Source organism: Microtus oregoni, unplaced genomic scaffold (genome assembly GCF_018167655.1).
Source record: "Microtus oregoni isolate MIOR12 unplaced genomic scaffold, Mior012 000012F_ref0000307, whole genome shotgun sequence".
NCBI classification, from domain to species: Eukaryota; Metazoa; Chordata; class Mammalia; order Rodentia; family Cricetidae; genus Microtus; species Microtus oregoni.
Genome location: NW_024543071.1, coordinates 26,560,238 through 26,576,003, shown reverse-complemented (window position 1 = coordinate 26,576,003; position 15,766 = coordinate 26,560,238).

Below are 15,766 nucleotides of genomic sequence, written 5' to 3'. Positions count from 1 at the left end.
AAAGCCTTAGAAAATTCCAGTGTCTGGGCTACTTCTAGATTGGGTAAAAGAGAAGGTTTATCCAAGGGCCCATGTTCTAATCCATCACCAAGGATGAGAATGTTCACAGTAGCCAAGGTTCCTCTGAGGAAACCCCATGGCCTGTCTTTATCAGAGTCCACAGGACACCATGTTAGTGATTTACAAAACTGGAGCCCCTCATCCCAATCACCTCCTGAACCATAACCCCTGGCCTCAACGTTCTTAAACTTTTCAGTTGAAAATACTATATCTTTTGTGATTTAGAGAATAATGAAGAGTTTTCCTGCCTGCCCTATAAGTGGTCTCCACTATTGACATCTTTCAGCGCTTTTGTACGTTCATCACATTGCTGAACCAGTGTTGACACAGGAGTATTAACTAAGGCCACCCTTCACTAGCATTTCTTTAGCTCTTTCCTGTGCTTATTGGGTTTTTTTTTGTCAACTTAGGGAAAGAAGGAACCTCAACTGAGAAAATAACTCCATCAGATTGAACTGACGGCAAGCTCAAGGGGCATTCTTAATTACTGATTAATGTGAGAGAAACCAGCCCACTGCAGGCAGTACCATCCCTGGCCTTGTGGTTCGGGATTGTATTCAAAAGCAGGCTGAGCAAGTCATGGGGAGCAAGCCAGTAAGCAGCATTACTCTGTAGTCTTCAGTTCCTGCCTCCAGGTTCCTGCCTTGAGCTCCTGCTCTAACTTCCTTCATAATGGACTGCAATAAACTGAAATAAACTCTTTACTTCCAGATTGCCTTTGGTCATGGTGTTTATCATAGCAATAGAAAGCAAAGGAAGACTTGATTCATTGCCCACCTTTCTGCTTTAGGAACCCATGCCATACATCCAATGCCACCAAGCTTCACAGTGCAGTTGGTTCTGTTATCTGAAGATCCTTTCAGATGCCACAGTCTAAGAAACAACTTTAAAGACCTTGATAGCTTTGAAGACAAGTAAGATGCTTTGCAAAATACCACTTAAGATTTGTCTCATGTTTTTCCTGATTAAGTCAGGTTGTATTTTAGAAGGATAGCTAGACAAAGTACCCTTGTTACTTCATGTCAAGATGGATTGGCACTATTGGTGTTGATCTCTTCACCTGCTTGGCATCTGTTAGGCTTCTCTGCTGTAAAGGTACCCTGTCATTAAGCCACTCTTAACAGCACTTTTTGCATGGGTTCCATTATAAGAAACCATGCTTAATGAACGGAGGGCTACACTCTACCTCCTTAGGATAGAGTATCCAGACAGAAATTTGATTTTGTAAACATCTTCAACTTTAAGAATTGTTCATACAAATGGCTGAAAGGGTAAAAACCAAATGAAATCCTGGGGTTTCTTCCAGCTGATTCTGATTCTCTGAGTGTGGCTGACACTCAGATGGGTGTGTTTTAACAGGACTAGTTAATAGTCAGTTTAGTCCACAAACTAAATGGCTCTTATAGACACCAAACAGCAAACAAAAACAGAATTGTTGATGTTTTCACCATTGTGTGTTTTGCAGTTAGGTCCCTAGAAGAAAGGAAGCATATCAAGGGGAGAGATAGACAGAGACAGACACACACACACAGAGAGAGAGAGAGAGAGAGAGAGAGAGAGAGAGAGAAAGAGAGACAGAGAGAGGCAGACAGACGGAGAGAGAAAGAGAACTTTGAACCTTGGAAGAAACGTGAAGAAGAGTTAAGTTTCAGCTGACGAAAAGGGTATGTGACCAAGGGAAGGATCCGAGAATATCTGCAAATAAGAGAGTGTGCAGAGGACCTCCACAGCCATGAGCGATTCATAGCACATAGTGCACAGCACAGTAGAGCCACATGTTATAATTCACAACATTGGCAAGCTATGCAGTTAGTGTGAAACGGACAGCCTACACTCAGCACTGAGCATAATTTCTGTAGATCCAGTTTATAAAGTAAATACCCAAGACTGACAGTGTTAGAGGACCTTTTTCCTAATCACACTTAGTCACGATGAGCTAGGCACAGGAGCTAGACCTGGTTCTATACAATTTGGAGGACAAATAGCTGAAGAAAAGAAAAAGGCTGGCTGAATTCACAGAAGAGTGGTTCATCACCAACAATATCCGAAGGATGCACGGTGTATGAAACAGAAAAGAAGCCCCCGGCTCATGCTGTGCAATGTAGGAAAGGATACCATCCCTAAGTCACTGACTTTAGAGAAAAAGTATAGGTAAGGAAGTAGAAGGGGCAACTATTATCATGATCAACTTCTCGGAGCGTATGGTACAAAGGGTATTCATTTGTTGCTACTGAATACCGTCGACTGCTTCTGAAGCTAGCTTCCCAAAAGGAAAGTACTTTTATTTTTAGTGCATGTGAATGTGTGCACGTTTGTGTGTGTGTGTGTGTGTGTGTGTGTGTGAGAGAGAGAGAGAGAGAGAGAGAGAGAGAGAGAGAGAGAGAGAGAGAGTGAGAACATGTATGTATGCTTCCCTGGGTGCTGGAATCCAAGCCAGGATTGAAATCAGGTCTTCTAGAAGAACATCAGGCTCTCCTAACCACTCAGCGTGCCTCCAGCCCTTCAAACAGCTTTTATTGTCATAGACCTATCTGATCAGCCTTTGAGGAATGCAACATTTGTAACAAAGGCCTGGTAATGTCCTAAATGTTCTGTCTTCATTTCCAATAATTCACAAAAGAGAAAGACTTGAATATGTCTCCAAGGATAGTGCTTACTGTGTGGGTAGTGTGGTGAATGAGTTTCTTTCTTTGGCAGTAAATGATTTAAACAGCACCTCTGACATTCTTAGAGGATTATGATTAGTACCCAAGGATTTTAATTTTTTTTACAGTCAACTGACTTTAGATAGCCAAGTTACTGTTACCTCGCTCTAGAAATTCTCTTAGAATTTCTAGAATTTTCTTTTCCATGTCCTCTGGACCTATGGATTAAGACAACAGCAAATTCTTTTGGATTTCTTCAGTGCTGGCAAATCACCTACCTGATGCAAAACACCATTTTTTTTTAATCAAAGGCCAATAAAGAAGGTGACAGGGTTAACTTGGAGAATGATATTCTAGATAAAAAAGGAAGGTAATTCTAGAGCAGTTAAACTGATATCCTTACCCAGTTTGTAAAGAACTAAATTGTGCAAACACTCTTAACTAAACATTTGCACAAATTTGCTTTCTTTTTTTAACCCTTCCTTTTCTTCCTTCATTCTTTCCTCCCTCTTGCCATCTCCCTCTGCCCTTCTCTCTCTGTTTCTTTCTTTCTGAGACTTCCCTGGAACTTTTTGAGGACCAGGTTGGCTTTAATTTCATGGTGATTTTCTGGCCTTAGCCTGTAAGCGCAGGGTTGTAAGTGTGAAGCACTGCCCCCAGCTTTTTGCAGGTTCCCCCTTATTCTCCCTTCTCTGCATATCCATACTTTATTACAATGCTACAATTTCTAGTTACCTTCTAGCTCACCCTAAACGGCTCATTTAACCAAACTCTTTATTTCTGATTCTCATTATATTGCCTAGGCCCCATCTTGGGACTCATATACCACAGACACATATATTTTTGCATCATACAGCAGAAAAAGAATAATCTCGCTTTCCTTCTGAGTGCCGCTCTCAAATCACTGCAACAAAAGAGCTGAATAACAGAAAAGCTAATGGAAGTTTATTAAGAAACACACTTTATATCCACATGGGAAACAACAAAGAAATGAATACTCTAAATAATAATGTTTGGAGGTTTAAAGACGTAAAAAATGTGTTTGTTTCCCTAGCGGTGTCAAATTGTGGAAAAGTAAAAGTGTGTAACAATTAGAAGGCAAACAGGTGCTGGTAGTAAATTATTTCCTAGCTGTCTCCATGTCAGCCTTCAGGCAGGTGACTGTGATCATCTCTGGTAATGAATCCTTGTCCTTCCTGGTACCGATGTATGGTATTTTCTGTCCTCACCACCATGACAAAATAGGACACAGACAGCTTAAAGGGACACAGGTTTACTTTGGCATGCAGTTTAAAGACGTCAATCCACCACCATGGGAAGGGAAGGGCAGAGCAGTTACAGTACAGCAGGTGGTTAGGAAGTAGAGACAGAAACTCAAGGAGTCTGGGCAAGACACAGCCCCAAGGGCGTGCCTCCAAGGACCTACTTCCTCTAACTGCACCCTGTCCCCACAGCTTCATATAATGCTCCCATTATTGCAGTGACACACTCAACATAATTAACTTCTGTCAACTCTTACCTTTTCGACACATTTTTCTACACTCAACCATTGGGTTGCAAACATTTGAAGAGAACCAGTGTGCTGGTTATTCCCTTGGGCCAGCCTGCTCAGGAATGCAGTTACACAACTTCCTGTTTTCCACAGCTTTCAAAGAGCTATACTGAACATCTCAGACACTTATCTTCAGTAACCTAATTCATTTAAAGAAAAGAGTAGATAAGATGTATAAGATAAGAGGAGTTCTGTGATTCTAGGCTTTTTTTTTTTTGTATAATTTCATATTTATTACAACCTGAGAGCTTGGCCCTGTTTTCCACATGTAAGGTGTGTCTGCCCAGAATTCTTGCTCAGGAGTTTGAGAACATTGGGTACAATAGTATTATCAAATAACCAAAAGCTCACACAGAGAACAGAGACTAGCCTATCAGGTCATTAGGCAAAGTGGCCAACACTGGCTGTCAGGCCTCTTCTGCACCTCTTCTACACGGCACAGATTTTCCCCAAGATCCCTTAGCTTCAGACAAACCCTTCCTCAAGGATCGGCTTGGCAATACATTTGCTGTTAACTGAACATTATGGCTCATTTGGGGACAGCCCTTCCAAAAAGCAAATTGCTTATTAAATATAATTTGCCATCATTTTTTCCACCCGGGTCCCTGCAAACGCTGTGAGCAAAATTTTCTAAAGTATGGCCTAAACTTCCAGAACCATAATCAACAAAATCACTGGGCAGCAGATTAAGATATATCATATATTATCCTATCACCTTCATCCTAGGCCTCCCTTGAGCCAGGTTCTCTGACGTGGAGTCTTTTATGCAGATCTGCATTAAAGCAAGAGCCACTCAATAGGCCGGAGACATAGAACAGGAGGAGAGGGTGACACCAAAGCATACAGTCAGGAGGTGGTGGCGCACGCCTTTAACCCCAGCACTGGGGAGGCAGACACAGCTGGATCTCTGTGAGCTTGACATCAATTTGGTCTATGAAGTGAGTTCCAGTGTAAACTCCAAAGCTACAGAGAAACCTTCTCTCAAAAAACCAAATCAAACCAAACCAAACCAAAACAAAACAAAAAAGCACACAAAAATAATGATAATATCAGTACTGTAAGAGTCTCCTGTGAGACTGCCACACCGCAGGCACAAGCCCACAGGACAGCACAGCAGAAAGGAGATGAGTAGCTAATATTTCCTGTCAGGTTTTGCGACTGATAGTTGTCTGTATGGTTTTGAACAGTTCACAGAACGCTCAGGCCTTTTGGTCTCATGCTTACTGCTATACTGCTTGCTGCTATTTCGCTATTTCTGCCTCTAATAATCTTTGATCCAAATTTCGAATTTGAAAAAGCTAAAGAGAAAGTGTGGATTCTTCTATTTATCCGTGATATCTACCAGTGAAGCTGATACCGTCGTAAAAGGGAAGTGGAACTCAGATACCATCACTATACGATCACTAACAGGCAGAAGCTGTCCCTTCTCAGTAGAGCAGCAACTCACCTCCTGGTCAGTTTTCACCACAGCCACGCACGCCTGCTAGGTCAAGAGTATGGCTAAGCGGCTTTGGTGAAGTCTGCAGTACTGGGGACTATCCTCAAACTTCACACATGAGGAATCCAAATAAGAGCCCTGACCACTGGGCTCTACTGTCAGTCCTGGTCAAGAATTGTGGAAAATGTCAAATGTCAATTTGTGGAGTCTTTTGTCTGTTGTCACCTAAGCTGTTCAAGCTTAGGATTTGCTGTTGGGTGGTACCTAAGTATTTGTTGTTGAGTAATGTAGGAAGAGGCAGACACTTAAGTTTCCATCGGAGAACCTTGAGACTTGATCATTCCCGGAAGAGCAAAGTGGCCTGAATAGTACAGAGATGGCTTTGAGCCAAGATCGTTCTGGGAGTTCACGCAACTCTGCATCAGACACACTTTATGGCCCAGAAAAGAAAGCAGCCAGTTAAGACCCTGTGAGCTATCTCTGGATGCTTCAAGAATGTCAGAAGCTGTAACTTGAAATCTGAGACATCTTCCTTCCTTGCCTACAGCTTTGAGACCCCATAGGGTAATTCCATACTGCCAAGCTCCCCCCTGCTTTGAAAGTGTGACTGGAAACTGAGATAGCTAGAGCCAGGCAAGATGCTTATTATCTATGAGAAATGACAAATGAAACAGAGGCTGAAGTGGGGCCTTTGGAATTAGGTTAGAATCAAGCATCATTGGTTCATCAGTCTTTCAAACCTGCTGGCCTGGAATCTCCTTGGCTTTGTTGTCTGCGAAACAGAAATGGCACAGCTCTTTCTCTTGCGGATGGCCAGGAAGACAAACAGTGTGGTGAAATGCTGGGTTCTGGTAACAATATTATGATCCTTGGGACTGTTCCACTCTTGCATGTATTTTGTGACAGTCCACACTGCTAACTTGAGCACACCTGGCAACAACTTTCAAACAGCAGCAAGACTCAGAACAAGGGCCGTCATTTCCTAAGCCACCTGAGATGAAGAATGAGCAGATGAAGCACCACATTTTGCTTTATGATTTTCTTTCTTTCTGAAATTTGAATCCTGAGAAGGTCAATTAAAATAAAAAAGCAGGCTGAGACTTGAGGCTTCCATCAGTTCAGGAGCAATGATGGTTCACACCCAGGAATCCGTTTCACTCGAGGGTGGATAATGAAGTCATTGCCTTTCCCCACCTCTGAGGATGCAAGTTGGAATAAGCACAAATCTATTATTATTTTTTACCCATTTAACGAGACTTTTATTAATATTTTTAACAGAGAGACAGTTATTACTGAAACTTATGATTTTTAAACTTAAATCTGGTGAAAGGACTACAATGCAGGGCAATATCATCATGGCCCACTAGGGATGCAGACTGAAGAATAATTATCCACCCCCCTCGGATGGAGATCCAGATGCAGGGTTGACTCTTTCTGGGTATTATAATTAGAAACATGTGGCCATGCTCCAGCTGCTGCAACGATGATCCTCAGTTGGTCTGGGGATTGTCGTCCTTCTGCATCATAGATCTTAGCTTTCACATTCTGGAGATGTCATTGGGCTCCACCTCTGGGTGATGCACTTGCCAGTCAGGGTCTTCATGAAAATCGGCATTTTGAGCTGTTAAGAAAGTGAAGAAACTGCAAACTGCCAGGCATGGTCAAACACCAAGACAAAACACCCTGTCATCTCTCACAGATCTAAACCTTCACATGAATAAAATCTTTGGAGAGTACTAGTATGATACTCATGCTTTACAGTTATATTTTATCTATAATTCAAACAATATTATTCAGATAAAAAATTTTTTGCTGTTGCATGCAACAATAATTGGAGTTGTGACAACAATAATTTTTCTTGTGAGTTAGGTACGTCATGAGTGTACCTTTTTTTTCAGAAGTAAACTAATTCAGGAATAACTGTGTTATAATTATCTGTACTTATCTTGCATTTTTGTACACTAATGTGGATTGAAGTTTTTCAAATTATGTGTAGCTGCTCTCATTTAATGAGAATATTTGACTAATGAGAACATGTACGATGTTTCTAAGTAGTCCTAGCTATGGCCTCGGCGCATGCTCTTACTTCACAGCAGAGATTTGTCATAAAAATATTCCTTTCAGTGATAAAATCCTGATGAATCTTCGTTCGGCTTTTGTTCAGTTTTGAATTTAAAACTCACGATGGAACAACTGAAAACTGTTTGTTTTCCTGAAGCCATGACAACAATAACTTAGCCCCAAACTCTGCCGTGAATGTTGGTAGTAAGGGCACTGCCCCAACCTGAAAGAATGCAGGCACGCTTTGCATTTTTAACACAGATTTGTCAGTGGCATACTTTTTTGGTAGAGAGGAACAGAAATTTCTGGCTTCTTCAGAGAAGCGAATGCCTCCTCCCTAAGTAGTCAAAATACCACCCGGGAGAACCTTGACCTTATAAGGGAAGGCAGCTTCTGAGTCACAGGCCTTTGCTGCTCCGTTCTCACTGGCTGGCCTGGAATGAGCCTCTGCTAAAAATGTCCCAGGCAACTGTTGACTTAGACATTTCTCTCTTCTTTTCTACTAACTTATATGTGTGTGTTCCGAAAGAATGCTCCAGGTTCCTTAGACCTCACTCACCCTTCTGCGGGTCTTCTTGGAAAGTAGATTTAGGTGGGGAGTTCCCAGAATTAGAACTTTCTGCTGGAACTCTGAGTTTTAGTATTGCCTGCTTTGATTCTGATGCTCCAGACTAGAGATGAGAAATACACCTGGAAAGAAAATCTTCCTGAGGGAAAGGTTCTTGGGAAGATGTAGGGGGTAGAATGTGTAGAAAGCTTTGTTCTGGGTTGTAAGAGAACTTTTTTCATTTTTCTCCTCTTCTATTTTAAATACTACTCATGACAAGAATCTTTATAAATAAGATATTTATTGGTGAACCAAAGATATTGATCATTACTTAAATGATGGGCATTGGGGACCCAGATTCTTTTCTCTTATGGCTAGCCTTGATTCTTCTACTGCCTAGCTAATGCTATTTGTCTTATTTCTCAAAAATAATTTTGATATTAATAGTCCACATACAAACTTCTTTGAAAGAAATTAGTATTTCCACTTGCTGCTATGCCTTGGGTATCAGATGTGCCCAAACCTATGTTCATAAGACCTATGAGTTGTTCAGCTTTGATATCTCTCTTTGAAAGAGCCTGAAAATCATAGAAAAAGCATGAATGTCCTGCATGACACAAGAAGAGTTTTGGAGCTTTGGTCTCAGATGACCCATTTTGAATAAATTTCATAAATATTTTGTTTTATTTTATGTGTGTGTGTATATATGTGTTTGTGTGAACGAGTGTGTTTGTATATGTGTGTGAGGGATGCAGGATGTATGATGTTGGATGTCCCTCTGCATGCTATGAATATGTTTTATTACCATTGGTTAATAAAGATGATGATTCAGCCAAAAGCCAGGAAAAATAGAGCCAGGTTGGAAATCCAAATAGAGATACAAGGAGAAAGAAGACAGAGTCTGAGAGACACCAGGGGCCATCGGGGAAGCAAGATATTAGGTAACAAGCCACAAGCCTCGTGGTAAAATATAGAATGATAAAAATGGGTCCATTTAAGTTGGGATCTAGTTAATAATAAGCCTGGGCTAATAGGCCCAACAATTTGTAGTTAATATTAAGCCTTAGAGTGGTTAATTGGGGACTGGCAGGCAAAAGAGAAACTTCCAGTTACAGGTGTGTGTGTGTGATCCCTTTCATCCTCTCTATAAGATCTTTTCACTTTTAGTTTTTGAGAAACAGTTGATCTTATAATGCTGTTGAGGCGACATTCTAAGGATATACCTAGTCTCAAGGATATCCTCCTGCCTCAGTTTCCCGACTAGCTGGGATTTCCAATATATGTTGCCATACCAAGTTTAGGTCATCTTATAGGCTTAACAGTATACTGTCTTTTCCTCATGTACTTACTACAGTCTAACAGCAGATCTATGCATGATGTGACTTTATTAATATCCACCTTCCTACCTGAGCCAAATCAAGGACTCTGACAGATGTTAATTCTGCATAAGATGCCAGTGTCTATCACAGTGTTGGCATAGGAGGTCCTCAGTAAATATTGGTCACATAGATGTTGTTTAATTATAAACTCTACCTGGACTTTTAATGATGAGTGCGTGACAAACAGGTGCTCTTTGGAAAGTGTGCTGATATTAGCTTCATATACAGTTGGATTGAAACTGGAAGGAAACACGAATTTACAAGCTTCTAGAAAAGAATACTTTTCGATATCCAGACACTATATAACCTGTGGTTAATGCTGAAATTCACGCTTTTATACTTAGGAACGACTCGTTTTTATGTTCCCACATCAAAGCACCTACCTATTCATTCTTTACCCAAGGGAATGTCTTTGCCATGTTCATGTGACTTTGTTTCTTCAAGAAAACTCTCCCCAGTATTAGTTTCCTCCCTCAGGATATGAGCAGGCAGTGTGATTGAGCTAACTTTCCTTTTTGTTGCTTCTCTTTGAGTGTAAAAAGGGCTCAGCCTTTTTCCAACTTCCAGCTCCATCTCCCTCCACCCTTGCTGCTCCTCAGGTGAGCAACACCAGTGAGAGCACCTGTGGAGAAGTCCTGGAACCATTTAAGGAGTCTTTGCCCAGTTAAGCACAGTTCATGTTAGTGCCAAGGAATGGCAAAAACCGGAGTGTTACTGTTACATCGGGAAAGTCCAGAAATCAGTCAGCATAACTATAAAATTCCCATCTTGATAGTTATGCATCTAAAATATGGCAAAAAGATACATCTGTGCTCTTGTCTGACATTAGGATTCTACCACTCAGCAACAGTTTGTTCCCTCTTCCTTAATCCACAAGAAACATGCTGAAGAGACATCTTGAATAATAGAATCTAATCTTCAAGCCTTGTTTAGTCAGTTGTGGATTTGAACTGGAAAGCATTTTTTCTGAATTGGACAAGAGGGAGCATATCATTGGCTTTTCTTTTTCAGATGTTCAACATTTCCACTACTTAATGGGTGTCTCAACACCAAGCGGGTATGATAATAGATAATGTATTTATTTTCCATTTTCAAAAGCATAACTTGATGAAATAAATACAGTTAAGGACAAATATAATCACAGAACAGGCAAATCACAAGCCAGGGACATGGTATAGTAGGAAAAAGTACTTCTCATGCAAGCCTGATGATTTGACTTTGACCTGTGGAATCCACTGTGGAAGAGATTTGACTTCAATGTTGTACTCTAGTGTGTGCCCTGTAGTATGTGCGTGCTTACACTCACACACACACATCACAATATATAACAACAGTACTAATAACAGATGTAGAATTAATTAATTAAAATAAATTTCAATGCCCAAAGTCCATGCAAGATGTTTGGTGAGACGTGTCAGTGAAAGGGAGCCAACTGATGCTGTCTCACTCCTGGTCTACACAACACACTTAAATTCATGTCAGGATCCAAGTGTGAAGTATTAAATAAAATAAACTAAGAATGGTGGCAGTTGTATTTCTCAGACACCACTTGATGAAGACTAGACCCAAGTATTACTCATCTAACTCCTCTCTCAATATTTGAATTTGGTTTTCCCTCCTTATTAGTTTGCCAGAAATGAATGCCAATCACTTGAACAGTTGCTTTTTATTTCCAAAGATAGTAAGATATGCCATTTGAAAGTGCAAATCTAGAATATGAATGAGGAGAGGGTGACCATGGCGATTTGTATAATGTGCGCCAGCAGCATCTTCTCCTTGAGAAAGCAGCCAAGAACCAATGGTCACAGGATGGGGCTCTGATAGAGCGTTCACAAACACACCTGGTTTCTTGGCAGCCTGTGCATGAAAAGGGTAGAAAACCTTAATACTGCTAGCTCGTGGGGATGCTTGTTAATTGACCATCTTAAATGAGATGAAACAAAATCTCCAAGTCCTCACCAATAAAAGAACAGATCAGTTTAAAATTAGTTGTTGTCTGGGCTTTGGACTGCAAAAGTGTGAGAGAGGAGTTACTGTTTGTACAGTAATGACATGTCACAAAAGAAGCTTAGGAAACTGATTGATATTCTGTTATAATTAGCCTATTAACAAATAATAAAATATTTGAAATGATCAAATTAGCTCAGCCATTTTATGACAAGCTCATATATGCTGCCTTTGTTATTTTGTTCTCTCCTCCCCACCTTCTTTTATAGCATTTGAATATTTTCTATATTTACTAATTTGTGAATCACCCTGTTACGTGTGTCTTCTGTAATTTTGAAGGAGTTATTCGGAGGATTGTAATATACATGTTTAAACAGTCACCGCTGGTTGGAGTTAATACTACCTACTGATAGGAATAATTAAAACCCTTGAGAGGCTAGCCCACATGTTCCTTCATGTAGAAACTGCTAGCAAGCCCACACAGTGACACAGCTTTTCCTTTAGTATTCTCTCCATTGGTTCCAATATTGCATCTACACCATCTAAGCAAGCACATTTACCCTTTAATGAGTTTCTGATTTGGTTACCCAAGGGCTGTCTAACTGAGAATCCTAAAAGTAGTTCTGAAACAGTCTCAGGTATTTTGGATGACAGTCTAACAATTGTAAGCCTGAAGGTGCATACAATTATATACAGGATTGAGTTCCTAAGGGTAAAAAACATTGAATAATATAAAATCAAAGTTGAACTGATATGGAATTTTAAAACCCAAACTTGTAAATCCTTAGTCTTTCTAAAAGTGATTTTAATTTCTATGTTTGATTTCTCTACTGTCATTTTGCCATAGCGCTCATGGCATGTCCTTTGCCTCCCCTCCTTTCACATGTGGAACCTCGAGAATCATAACTGGAGTTACAAACAGTTTTGAGCTGCCGTGTGGGTGCTAGGGACTATGGTGGGGTTCTCTGAAAGAGCAGCCAGCTCTCTTAAGTGCTGAGCCCTGTCTGAAAGTCTTGAAGAGAAGCAGGAACTAATGGAGAAAGTGATTGGGCAATCTCGGAAGTTTCCAGGGCAACAACTGTGAAACCCTTCTATGCAATTCACAATGAAGAAAACAATTCACTAGTCATAGTCCCTTCCTTCCCCTTGCTAAATTGCATCATCCTCGGTTGTCAATTAGTTTATCAAGGCCAGGCACTGACAGAGAGCCCTGGATGGGGTACTGAACTCATAACTTTTGCATCACAATGGCAGAACACCTAGCAGACACAGTCCAAGGGAAGAGAAACAGTTTGGCTCACATCTTTTAAAATTAAAAACACCGAATTATGTAAATGCTTGCTGTCTGTGTGTGTGGCTGACTGCATACACATGCAGATGCCCAAGTAAACTGAAGAAGGTGTCAGATCTTCATGGGCCGGTCCTGGGAAGCAAACTTAGGTCCCCTGCAAGAACAGTATGCATTCTCAAATGCTAAGCCATCATCTCTAGCCCACGGTTTTAGAGAGCCGTCTCTCATGGTCCAGAAGGCATGGTGGAATTCCCAGCAACAGGAGCTTGTGGTGGAGATGCTTCCCATACAGCAGACCTGAAACAAAAATCCAAGACCACTGTCTCAGTAGCTCACCAAGGCCAGCTGGACTGTGACTGAAAAAGCATGGGATAAAACCGGACTCTCTGAACATGGCAGACAATGAGGGCTGATGAGAAGCCAGGACAATGGCATGGGGTTTTGTTCCTACTTCATGTTCTGGCTTTGTGGGAGCCTAGCCAGTTTGGATGTTCACTTTCCTAGACCTGGATGGAGGGGGAAGGACCTTGGGCTTTCCACAGGGCAGGGAACCCTGACAGCTCTTTGGACTGGAGAGGGAGGGGGAGTGGAGTAGAGTGGGGGTAGGGGGAGAGGGGCGGGAGGAGGGGGAGGAAAATGGGAGGCTGGGAGGAGTCAGAAATTTTTTTTCAAAAAAAAAAAAGATCACTAGGGGCTTGAGAAAAAGCTGCTCCTTATATAATCAAAAAAAAAAAAAAATCCAAGACCAGAGGCAGGCATAAGCTTCAAAGACCTCCCCTTATTCTGTCACCAAGTCTCACCTCCTAGAGGCTCTGATGCCATCAAAATCACACAAGATGCTAGGGAGCAAGCCCCTCAAAACGCTGCTCTGTGGATGCCAGTTGCAGAGTAGCATATATGGCTTCAGAGCATTCATTTTTAATCATTATCATCACATGTGGGATATTTGTATGATGTGTATGGTGTGTATGTGTAAATACCATTGCACATGTGCCATGGTATGTGTGTGGAGATCAGAGGGCCACGTTGAGGAGTCACCTCTCCCTTTGCAGCTTGTTAAGAAAGGACCTTGTTTCTGCCTTCATGCATACTGCATGCTACTGGCTGGCAAGATGTGGAGATTGTGTCCTGTCTCTGCCTCCCATCTTACCCTGAAAATGCTGAGAGGGTCCCAGGGATTGAACCCAGGACCCCAGGCTTGCTAGGCAAGAGCTTTTACCACTGACTCATATCACCAGCCCCAGAGCCTCAAGCTATTAAACTTTAAAATTAGAGCTCAAACACGGAGATGAATCATAAATGATTTTTTTAAAAAATGATAAAAGGCAGCTTGGCTACTTGACAAAGGAGTAAGTTCCCAGGACTTAATTAGTCACCTGGGAATTCAATTAAGTTCTTAAGCCTTTGCTAGGAAACCAATGCAAACAGAAGACCATTCTAGTTCTCCATAGAGAGATGTTTGGAGGGCTTGCGCCTTAAATTCATGCTTCATGCTTTAAAGGGAAGACCAAAACCAAAGCCCTATCCATTGGGTTGAAAATTTTGGGTGAAGCAGTCCCATCACAGAACACAATTTATTAAGGGCCATTCTTCTTGAGTACCTAGATAGATCAGCTGATGGTTAGTAAGTAATAAAAATATTTCTGCGAATTCCATCTGACCATTGACCTTGGCAAAGTCACTTTAAGCTTTGTTTGGTAAAAATAAATCTCTTTTCTCCTAATTAGGAAGCAGTTTTTGGAACTTGACAAGTGTACTAATGTTCTGGGGTCAGGAAATCTGTGGCATGTGGTCCCCTGTTTAAGTAATGTTTGCAGTTATTGACAGAAACAGGTAAAGGGCATTCCACTGGACCGAAAACAGGAACTATTAAAGGCTAGGAATCCAAAGAGTAGGAAATATGTTGCTGTTTTCCAAATTATTTTATTTATTTATTCTGAGAATTGTATACTTGTGTGCAATGTATTTTTATCACGCCTCCCTTCCCATGTCCAACTTCTCTCAGACTCCGTTATCTGCTTCCTAACTCACATCTTCTTTTTCACTGGACCCCACTGTAACACAGCTGGAGGGCTGAGGTTGAAGGGCCACTCACTGCATCACGGGCCACATCCTTGGAGAAAACTGAGTCTCTGCCCCCAGAAGCCATTATCTTTTAAAAGCTTGCTCTCTTTCTCTCTGACACACACACACACACACACACACACACACACACACACACACTGCCAGAAGAATTTATGTTGTGTTTGTTGCAGAACAGACAGAAGAAATAACATCTCTGCCCTTTCTCCATTCTCTGTGTCTTAATAGGTCAGAAATTTAATATGCAAAGAAAAAAAGCCCAGAAAAGAAGGGATCTAGAGACAGACAGAAGGAACTTCCAGTAAGCATATCTTTGAACTCTGGAATGAGCCAATCAGGCCTGGACTGATTTTCTCCTAAACTATAAATTCTATGGGGGTAAGAAATTAAAGCAAAACAAAACAAAACCCAACACATTTGTGTGTGTGCGTGTGTGTGTGTGTGTGTGTGTAGCAATGTGAATTCTACAGCACATGTGTGAAGAACATGCAGAGTTCCATTTTTTCCTAGCACCTTGTAAGACCCTGGGATTGAACTCAAGTGGCTGGCAAGTTCTTTGTTGGCTGATCCATCTCACACACTTTTCTCTCTTTTTTTTTCTTCATTGCTGTAGTCTCATGATGGGCCACTATGTAATGGGTGCTTGATAAATATTCTCAAACAAAGAATGGTCAAAATCTGGTACAATATCCTCTCCGAGTAGAAAAAGACTGGGCAATTCCTTGGAAGTCCACAACTTTGGAGCCTCAAGTATGTGGGAGTTG